Source organism: Uranotaenia lowii, unplaced genomic scaffold (assembly GCF_029784155.1).
Source record: "Uranotaenia lowii strain MFRU-FL unplaced genomic scaffold, ASM2978415v1 HiC_scaffold_926, whole genome shotgun sequence".
NCBI lineage: Eukaryota > Metazoa > Arthropoda > Insecta > Diptera > Culicidae > Uranotaenia > Uranotaenia lowii.
In genome coordinates, this window is record NW_026598896.1 from 10517 (window position 1) to 20385 (window position 9869).

At 35.7% G+C, this 9869-nt stretch overlaps 1 long non-coding RNA gene across 1 annotated transcript; it reads right to left on the minus strand.

Annotated features, from left to right (window-relative positions):
• Positions 1-251: 251 nt before the first annotated feature.
• LOC129760977 (uncharacterized) lies at positions 252-866 on the minus strand. The gene is made up of 3 exons (XR_008740416.1): positions 819-866; positions 674-739; positions 252-618 (listed from the first exon to the last, which is right to left on the minus strand). It is a non-coding gene; the product is annotated as an uncharacterized LOC129760977 (long non-coding RNA).
• Positions 867-9869: the final 9003 nt, after the last annotated feature.

The window sequence follows — 9869 nt, forward strand, 5'->3', positions numbered from 1 at the left end:
AACTTTTGATGAAATCGTTAGCCATTTTCAATCTACATTGTCGTTTTGAATTTCTATTTTTCGATGATAACTGATCATTTATTTAGATGTGACTTAGAATTAAAATTAAAGATTCTCCTACGTGTGAATATTAGGATTAGGTAATGAAATCAGGTTAAAATTGCAATTTATTTTCGAAAAAATTATTCAGAGGCTTGATGTATACTTATTTTTTTTATCTTTTGGTAAATTAAATTTATTATATTTCACTATATTATTAATTATTAACATTTTCTGATCAAGATTGTCCTAAGCGGGGAAAAAGTCTTCCCTTTTCTGGTTATCCGAATACGGATCCGAACTCCTTTTTAAGCAAACCGACTAAAATTTTAAGAAGGAATGCATTCACAACAACCAAATCCAGACAATCTCGCGGTGCAGAAACTGCTCAATTTACAGATTTAAAGCTTCAGGAACTGAATTCCCGGATACCAGCATCTCGATGGAACGTTAACGCGGTATCCCTCGTCAATATTTCTACGCGTAACAGAATTCTAGTCGATGAAACTTCGTGTTTATAAATGGATGTCCCTTGGGTGACCATGCCACTCCGTGGTTTCATACCGAAACACTTCAATTCTGTAAAAATTTAACCATAATTTCACAGGGTGGAAAAGAAATAAAAAATACACACCTTCACATCCAGTTGTTTAAAGGCTCCGGATCTTTTACTTTGGCTGATGCATTAGACCTCAATTTCCTTAAAAACGACAAAAAGTGGAAAAAAGTTAGGATCTATGATCTTGCTATGATTTTTTAGGAAAATTGATATGACTTACCGGCAGGAAAAATCCCTCTGAGCTCTGCAATCTTCTTCAAACTTTTCGATGTTGAAATTTGCTTAAACGTCAAATTAGACGAACTTGGCTACTTGATGTAATATTGCATATAAGGTTGTGATATTACACTACGTGACCTGTTCATGTCTTGTACAGAGTTTCGATGTAATATTAAATCAAAAATCTTCGGAAATACATTGATTGACTAACATCTTCATAAATTACATCGGGTATCGTTACATTTTTTTTTGCTGTGTACCCGAAGGTTGGGTGTATGGAGTCTTGAGTTGCACGTTGTCTACCGTTCACTAGCCTAATTAATAGATAAATTAATAATTACTATAATAATAATTAATAATAATTATTATTATGAATAATAAACTACAATAGATACGTTAATAGATACAATTTTCAAAACATTCAGCGAAGGACACTACAATGTGAAGCGTGGCTTATCGCTGGAGGTGCGCAAACTTGTCAAGAGACTCGTTCCTTTGATACGCACGCTCTGGCAACGCACTAGAGAACAATTACTGCCGACGCCTCCACTACATTTTCAGCTTGCCAGATTTCTCGCGTATCTGGCAGTGTATGATAAGTACACTGTCAACAGTCATAACCTCGGAAGCGGTCCTGATACTGTGTAAAGATTTGACTCTCTTTTGAACCTAAACCACCATAATTTTTCCTAAATAGAACTAAAACAAAGGTATCTAAATAGTACACCTAGTACTCCTAATACTGTCAAGGCGTCTTTATACCCATATTTAGTTTTTGATTAGTTAAAGTTACCCTTTTCGAAAACTTGTAATTATTGATTCATCAAATAAAAATTTCAGCAACTATTTCAAGCAGTTTCACAGACGGATAACCAAGATTAATACTCCGTGTATTATGAATGAAAGTTTGTTGAAATAAGAGCAAGCAAACTATACAGTAAAAGTTAGTTTCAAAATTCCCAAGCATATCAAGTCGCTTCAAACCGATTCGCAGACAAAAAAGCATCAATGAAACTATGACCCAAGAAAAAACTAAGAGGTTCAAGAAAAAAGTGAACGAACCAGAAAAGAAATCGGAAGCTATAGATACCTACGTAGAAAATTTGAACAGCGAGCAGAAAAAACTTGTAAATGTGAAGGAGGGCAAAACTTTTTCGTTCGATGATTTGTTGGTTCGCTGTTCGATCTTTGATATGTACTTTCCTTCTACAGCGAAAATTGTTCTCTTTTCTCGGGCGGAGAATTTCTTTTTCAGAAAAGAATCGATCCGCCGCTTAAGGTGTTCGTTCGTGTTTTATTTTCCGCTTACATGATGAATTGGAAATCGTTGACGGTGGCTTTTACGAGCGGAAGATTATTCAATTTAATATTTGTTCGTTATTGCAATAGTTTTTTAGGAGGAAATATACCAGACATTTAATCTTAAACATAGCGCTTTCGTTAAATTTTGTCCTGATTAAAAAAAAAATAAGATAGATACATGTTGAACAATGTGGTTAAAATTCATTTATTCTGGTTTGTTCCAACTTTCAAATACACCCATCTTTACAGCTCGAAAAAAAAAACGGATAACGCAAATGGTGATGAACAAAAACGCATTTCCCAGGAAAATGTAGCGCTTCAGGAAAATTTGAGAACGAACAAGTTTCCATTCCAGACATACGCATTGCCGGAACCGAGAAGGAGAAATGCAAAATAAACCCGTGCAACTTTGAAACGACTTGAAGGATCTGTGCAGCTGCCCGGAAGCCATTCTTCGCACTAACTATGTAGCGCATTCTCATTGATCACGTTCAATTGGGAGCGATTTTTTTTCTGCTTCCGGAACTGTTTGCCTTCTATGGATCTGGAAACGGAACGTCGGCTATCTATGGTCAGTCCGCTTTACCACTAGCTGTTGGTTGCAATTTTACAATGAAGAACGATTTTCCTAGAAAAGTTTGACTGTAAACGAACGAACGAAAAAAAAATCCGGCCCCTAAATTCGAGGAAGAGCCTCCAAGCAATAATACAATCTGAATCGGAAGGCTGTCAGGATTTATTGCATGTGGCTGCCCCCCCCCCCCCTCCTTTTTTTGTGGGTCGGGGTAGTTCCTTCTAACTATTGCAATACGAGATGGTCATGTCGATGGATATGAAGTTGAGGGTGGACTATTGCTTACACTGTATGCACCCAAATGGGCAATGTAGCCAGGCTTAGGGGTTTTGCTCTAACTTTGATCGTTTGATTACATCGCGAAAATGTGAGAAGCAAAGTTCGTTAAAACCACGTGTAATAGGTTATCTTTTTGTACAGCTTGTTCGACTTAAATTCTGTTTTTAATAAAAAATTAATAATATAGGTACCTAAAAATTTTTTTTATAATCATAATAATAATTCCTTTAAACTACTAATATCACAAAATTATTGACAAAGGTACACAGCAAAAATTATTTCCTGTAAAATTACGCAAATGTCCTGTAACAAAAAGGAGCAGGACTATTACCGTTCTTTTACAGGAGGAAAAACAAATTGAGTGACATTTAATTTTTAGTGTACAACTATTTCACAAGACATTTGTGGTAATAAAATAATGAATCTTCGTTAACTTTCAAGGATCATAATTTAAAATTACAGGTTTTGTTAATAACGGGTGATTTATTTTTAAGGTTGCAGTTTTAAGTGTCACGAAATAGTCAATTTTTTTTCTCTGTGTATTGAAAAATTTACAAAATTGACAAAATTGACAAAATTGACAAAACAGTCAAAATGTATTTCTGTGTACGTTAGTTTAAATTTTTATGTCGTAAATTTTAATATAAATATAAAATTTCATATGTTGTACTCTTCCGTTTATGCCACGTTTTCTAAAAGTTCTATTGTTTGGACTCAAAGCACATTGAGTTAGGTACATTTTTTCTATATAAGTTTTTGACCTTGATGAATTTCAGCTATATAAGTTTTTTGAAAAAATTGTAGTGGTACGAGAAAGCAACTTTTTCAAAAATATTAAAAATTATAAAAAAAGGTTCAAAGTTCCAGTATTGACGTAGGACTTTTCCGAATGTTGATATCGTCCAACCTGGCGACGTCATGACTTTCGTGGATCAGCTTTATTTATACCTGCAGTTGAAGTTCTGCAAAGCAAGAATTTCAACGATTCAAATATTGAATAAATTGTCGATAATTATGAGAAAACTTACCCTTAAGGATGTTATTTCAACCGGCAAGTCCAAGTTTGCCAGAATCGTCATCATTTTAACCAATGGAGAAGCCTTCGTGAATCTGCCAACAAGCAGGACAAGCAGATGACCCAGGGAAGGGCAATTCGGTGTTGCACCATTTTAGTAGGCCTTGCCCCAAGAGAACAAAAGCTCGATGGCCGAAACACTTACTAACAATTGGTCCGTGATGTACGATTTCAAATTATTTTTCTTCACGTTCCGAATTCCGACTATCTCGAAATAAAAACATAATAAAATGCACTCAAACGTAGCGCATAGTAAAATTACTAAATCTGAGTGTAAAATGAACAATTCACGAACCCATGTTTTTATGTCAAGAACATTAAATGTTGAACTTATCATGAGTATAGTATTTTCGACAACTCGAAGAACGATGCGTCAAAGTTATCATGCGCATAGTAAACGATAGAACACGAATCGTACAGTATCAAAGTATCATGCGTATGGTAATTTAGACAAGAGGAAATAACTATGAGCTGTCAAAGTTCTCATAGTATAAATACTAGGTCGTAGTATTATTGCCAAAATTTCTGGTATAAAATACTAAATCATGGTTGAAAATACTAAATGATGGATATAGTAAAATTATCATGACGCTGTATTTGAAAATCCCATGGAATTTTTTTCCGTGTTGGAATGATCAACTATCCGACGTAAGTTCATATGGTAAATCGTTTAAGAAGTCCTGGAGGATTCAATAGTGAGCAAATTCATTCTTATTTTCACTATTCATTAAGTGAAGATGATTGATTCCATGGTAGGGTATATTAGAGGTTATACAAACATATTATAATCAACATGGGTAACTCTCAGCATGCTTCATACAGTCCAGCAAGGTTTTTATTATATTTGGGTTATATCAAGCGCAAATCAAAAATTTCGTTTAGGGAAGTGACGAGTAATTTTTTATTACTAGTTCATCTAGATAATTTATAAACAGGCCTGACTTAATTTCTGCAAGGTAAAAAAGCTGTCCGCAGTAAAAAATAACAAAATATGGTGGTCAAATCGTGCGCAAAACATTTGAACCGGTAGGTAGGAGATATTTTAAAATATTACCTATAGGACAACAAAACGAATTATTTCACGTTTTTGTAATAACCTATCACTCACAATAAAGAAAATGTTGAAAATAATTGTTCGCTTATTTCAATTCTCAGTCAAAGTTGCAAATCAAGGATACAAAATCAAGTCTTAAAAATAGAGGACTAAATTGTGATTTCAGTAAACAAATTCAGAGTTCAGATAAGCATGGTTTGCTATAAACTGATATGCTGATTTATGAATCTTATCCTTTTCAATGATAGTTAGAATAGTATTGATTTATGAAAGATCTTTTTGAGAATCTGATTAAAATAATTTTGAAAAAAAAAAAAATAGATTCAGGTTGCCAGAACTTTTTTAGCGCGTAACCGGGCCGGAAAAATCCGAGCAATTTTATATAAAAACCTGGCACAATCCCGGCATTTGATTTAAAAAATGATGACTAGAAATTTTATGTGTGATTTTGGGTTCAGTGTAAGTATCTAATACAAAGTTGCCAGATAGCCCGGTTTTATTCGAGTTTGCCCGGATATTTAATAAAAAAATTGGGAACAGTTTAATGAAAAATTTTGGACCGGACTGTTCCCAAATGGCTCATGTACATTTCACTAGCCTCTCTCTTAAGTTTTATGTGAACGAGTCAATATTCACTTACTCATCACTTGAGTTTTAAGTGATTGGCACTGAATGTCTTCGGTGCTCACTTAAAATTCACTTGACCGGTCATTTAAGCCAATCATTTGCCCATCCCTCGAAATTCAAGTGAATTTTTGCATAGCAAACGTCAACAATGTCGGAATTATTGTTTTATTGTTGTTTGGAAGAGAACCAATTACAGAGGTTTGTTTGAGTTGGTTGGTGCAAAATTAGAGTAATTTATATGTTTTTAAACAATATAACTTCCATAAGTCGACAGAAACATCGTGTGAATCGGATAATCTTTTTCAACGCAATCAGGTTTCGGATGCGTATTCCGAAAATGATTATAAGTGAAAATTATTTTCAGTGTAATCACTAACAGAACTTTAATTATTGGAAATTGCAATCCAGATTCTCTGTTAGACAAGTAGCAAACGCAAAGAAATTTATTATCGCGAGTTTCATATTTTTGACAACCAGAGATGAAACTTCATTAGCCAAAATCAGTTCAAGTGTATAGTTGAGCATTTGAGACACCATAAATCAACCAAAATCATGGTTCAGTTGGGCGCGGCAAATAACACGAATCTTCAATAAATCGGAAACCTTGTAAAACCTTAGATTAATATCTTATAAATAAATCTAATAACTGCTAACAATTCTGGATACTTTTTCCTATTCTCAATTCAACTGCTTAAAGATTTCTACTTCATAAATTTGTAATTTTAACTGGAGTTGAAATGCAAAGGTTCGAGTTACATCATCGGTTGAAAATAAACACCTTTTTATGAGTAGCGGTAAACAAGCTCATGCTATTTATGTACCCACTACTAAAGATGACTAAATCATTGAAGAATTTATACAGAAAACGCTAAAAATTAAATAGTTGTGCATGTTTAAATAAAGATAAATGGGTTTAACCCTAATCCGTTCTTGAGTGTCAATATGACACTATTGGAAGCTCGGCGGCTTTGAACTTTATTCGGGTGCATCCAAATGAAAAAAAATCTTCGGGATCCCTCAATCAATTTATGAAATCTTCAATTTTGTATCATTACTTTTATGGATGCACCCTGAAAGCCCAGGAAAAAAACTCCCTAATCAAACCTTTAGTATCAATTTGACACTATTCGCTTAAAACCGCTAGATCTCTCTTGTTTCTCAACTGGTTTTTACTAATTTATTGTTTAGGAAACCTCGTTATGATCCCAACGCAGCTGCAGAGACATTTACGAATATCCTTAATTACACCATCGTTCGCCATGTACCGAAACGTAGCGTAGGTGCTAATCTACGGGCTCCGTGGGTCACTAAAGAACTGCGGCAACTGGAGACATCTTAAAAAACATCTCTTCATAACTATAAAAAACACAAGTCACTCTATGCTCAGAACGAATACCGCAAACTGAACTCGGCATATAAAAAGATCAGTAAGCGCTGCTACCAGAATTATCTTAATCGGCTACAGCGAAACTTCAAGACCAGTCCGAAAAAATTTTGGAAGCACGTAAAAAATCAGCGGAAAGAAACAGCGACAGCGACAGCAAAGTTAAAAAATTCTACGGGTCCAGACGGTATACCAGCAACTTTTTTGAAGCGTTTTATGCCACTTTTGCTGGCTCCCATCACTGTGGAAGGAAGCTCATATGTTTCCTGTCCACAAAAAAGGGAACAAGAAAGATTTAGCAACGTGGGATATCAGCTCTATGCGCGATCTTCAACTCTTTGAACTAGTCGTTATGGATCCTGTTTTCTCGTTTTGCAAGCCTCACATTTCCAACGACCACCATGGATTCATGCCTCCACTACGATCCACTACCAACTTACTGAGCTTCACATCTTTCGTTCAAGACCGCTTTGCCTGGAAGACCCAAACTGACGCCATTTACACTGATCTCTCTGCTGCGTTCGACTAGGTAAACCATGATATTGTTATTGCAAAGCTCGGACGCTTAGAATTCTGTGGATCTCTACTTGATTGGTTCTGGAGTTATCTAACGGGACGGAAATGATCCGTTGGAATCATTTCCCAGGAAATCCCTGCCCCCTCAGGGGTGCCCCATGGAAGCCATTTAGGACCGATAATTTTCGTAATCTACTTCAATGACGCACTCTTGCTTCTTGACGGCACAAAACTCGCTTATGCTGATGACTTAAACCTTTTTCACGCCATGAACAATCAAGACGACATCGACTTATTACAGCAGCAATTTTCCGTATTTGCTCACTGGAGCGACATAAAATGCCTCGATTTTGCTAGCTGTTACATGTTTGATTCAATTCGTGTCAGCCCTGACGTCTGGTTCCGCGTTTAGTAGGGATCGGTATTTTGTCTTTGTTGCGAGATATGTTGAAAATCCAGACTCACATAGATAAGTTGTGGAAAACGGCAAAAGAATGAGTTTTGCTTTATCGAAGAAAATTTGAAATTCATTTTTCAGTTGACACCAAAACTTCTTCAACGACTTCTAGGATGCGAATCTTTCCTGTAGCTTTGAATTCGATGTCATATTTACTACCGCAACCTTCAGCCTTTTCTTTGATCTTGGCAACGAATCCATCAGAATTGCTAGTCCTGCTACATCTGTGGATTCGTCATGCTGCATGGCAAATTTTGAAGTTCTCAATCGAGAAACTAAAATATCTTCAACATAAAAAAAACAGACCAAACGTCGTGTCTTAATGATAAAAAGCCGTCCACCGATAAAATAAACAAAATACGAGGGTTAAACCGTGCGCAAAATGGTATCGGGGTGAAATCGAGGTGATCTCGAATATTTTAAAAAAAAAATCATATATAGTACTAAATTTGGCTGACGATCTGTGTAAGATGCAAATCGATTTGTGCTACATAATGATTGGCACTGTTAACGGCCAAATAAACCAAAAAATGGCTACAAAAGGGACTGTTTTTCTTCCAAAGCACATTCAAAGGTTTCTCATAGCTTATACTCTAATTTGGTTGGATCTGGAATCGTGTGATAAGGCGAAAGCTGTGATGGAGTGATAAAGAGTCAATAATGTTGTGTTTTATAGAAGGTGGACAATATGTTAAGCATGTTATAACTTCGAAAGAATAAAAAACTTTGAGTTTGAGAACGTCAACAAAATTGCCTTGATTTAAAAAACGGTAGTTCATAGTGTGCAAAATGGATGGCGCATATGTTGCCCAAACATTTTAGTCAATAAACTTATTCATTCGACGTTATCTCCAAAACTTCTTAACAGATCGCCACAAAATTTTGCACATATAAACATTACATTGCTAGGTAGTATCACTGAAATTTCCATTAATTTTCAGCCAGCTGCTCAAAAGTTATGGAACAATGAACTTTTTGCCTTTTTAAACGAATACAGTCCTCAACCGTCTATTGCATACGAACCCATATATGTATGTATGTATGTCCTCGAAGTATTTTATACATTTTTCCGTTTAATTCAGTACCGAAAAAGATTTCAACAAACTTTATCACATCAAAAATTCAATGAGCTATTAAAAAACTAGAAAATATAATACAAAAATGATATTTTCTTTTGGTCAATGCAATGGTTGACATAATCTTGCGAACTAACTTAGTCCGTTGAACTGAGTTATTGTGAAAAAATTCATCCAGTCATATTTCTGTAAAATGTATATACTTACACAACTCTCAAATACCAGGAATTTCGCTCACCCATCAATAATTCGACTCACAGGGTAAGGAATTTTGAAATTCCTGATTGCCGCAGCAATTTCCCCCAAATATGGCAACCTCACCACATCAAAAAAGATGACCAGATCCGGCTGGGGGTGGTGGAAGGTATCTAATGGACTTTCAAGCCGACTTACATAAACGCTCTAGAAGGTAGCAGACGTTCGTCGTTCGTCTATCCGCAATATGGAGCGCATCAATTGAACTGCTAAACTACGCTACACACATAACATCAACGACAAAAGTATCGTCGAATGGCAATGAATTTCTCCGGAAGGCCCCCGGATTTCGGCACCTGATGGGCTCTGCTGAATTGTTTGGCTGCTCATGGTTCCGCAAAATTTAGGAATGTGCGGCGAAGATGAATTTTTAACTTCACCAAGATCCGGTGGATTTGGGTGCGAAAATTTATGGATCCGGTGTTTGGTGGGAATGCGATTTGGGTGTGTTTT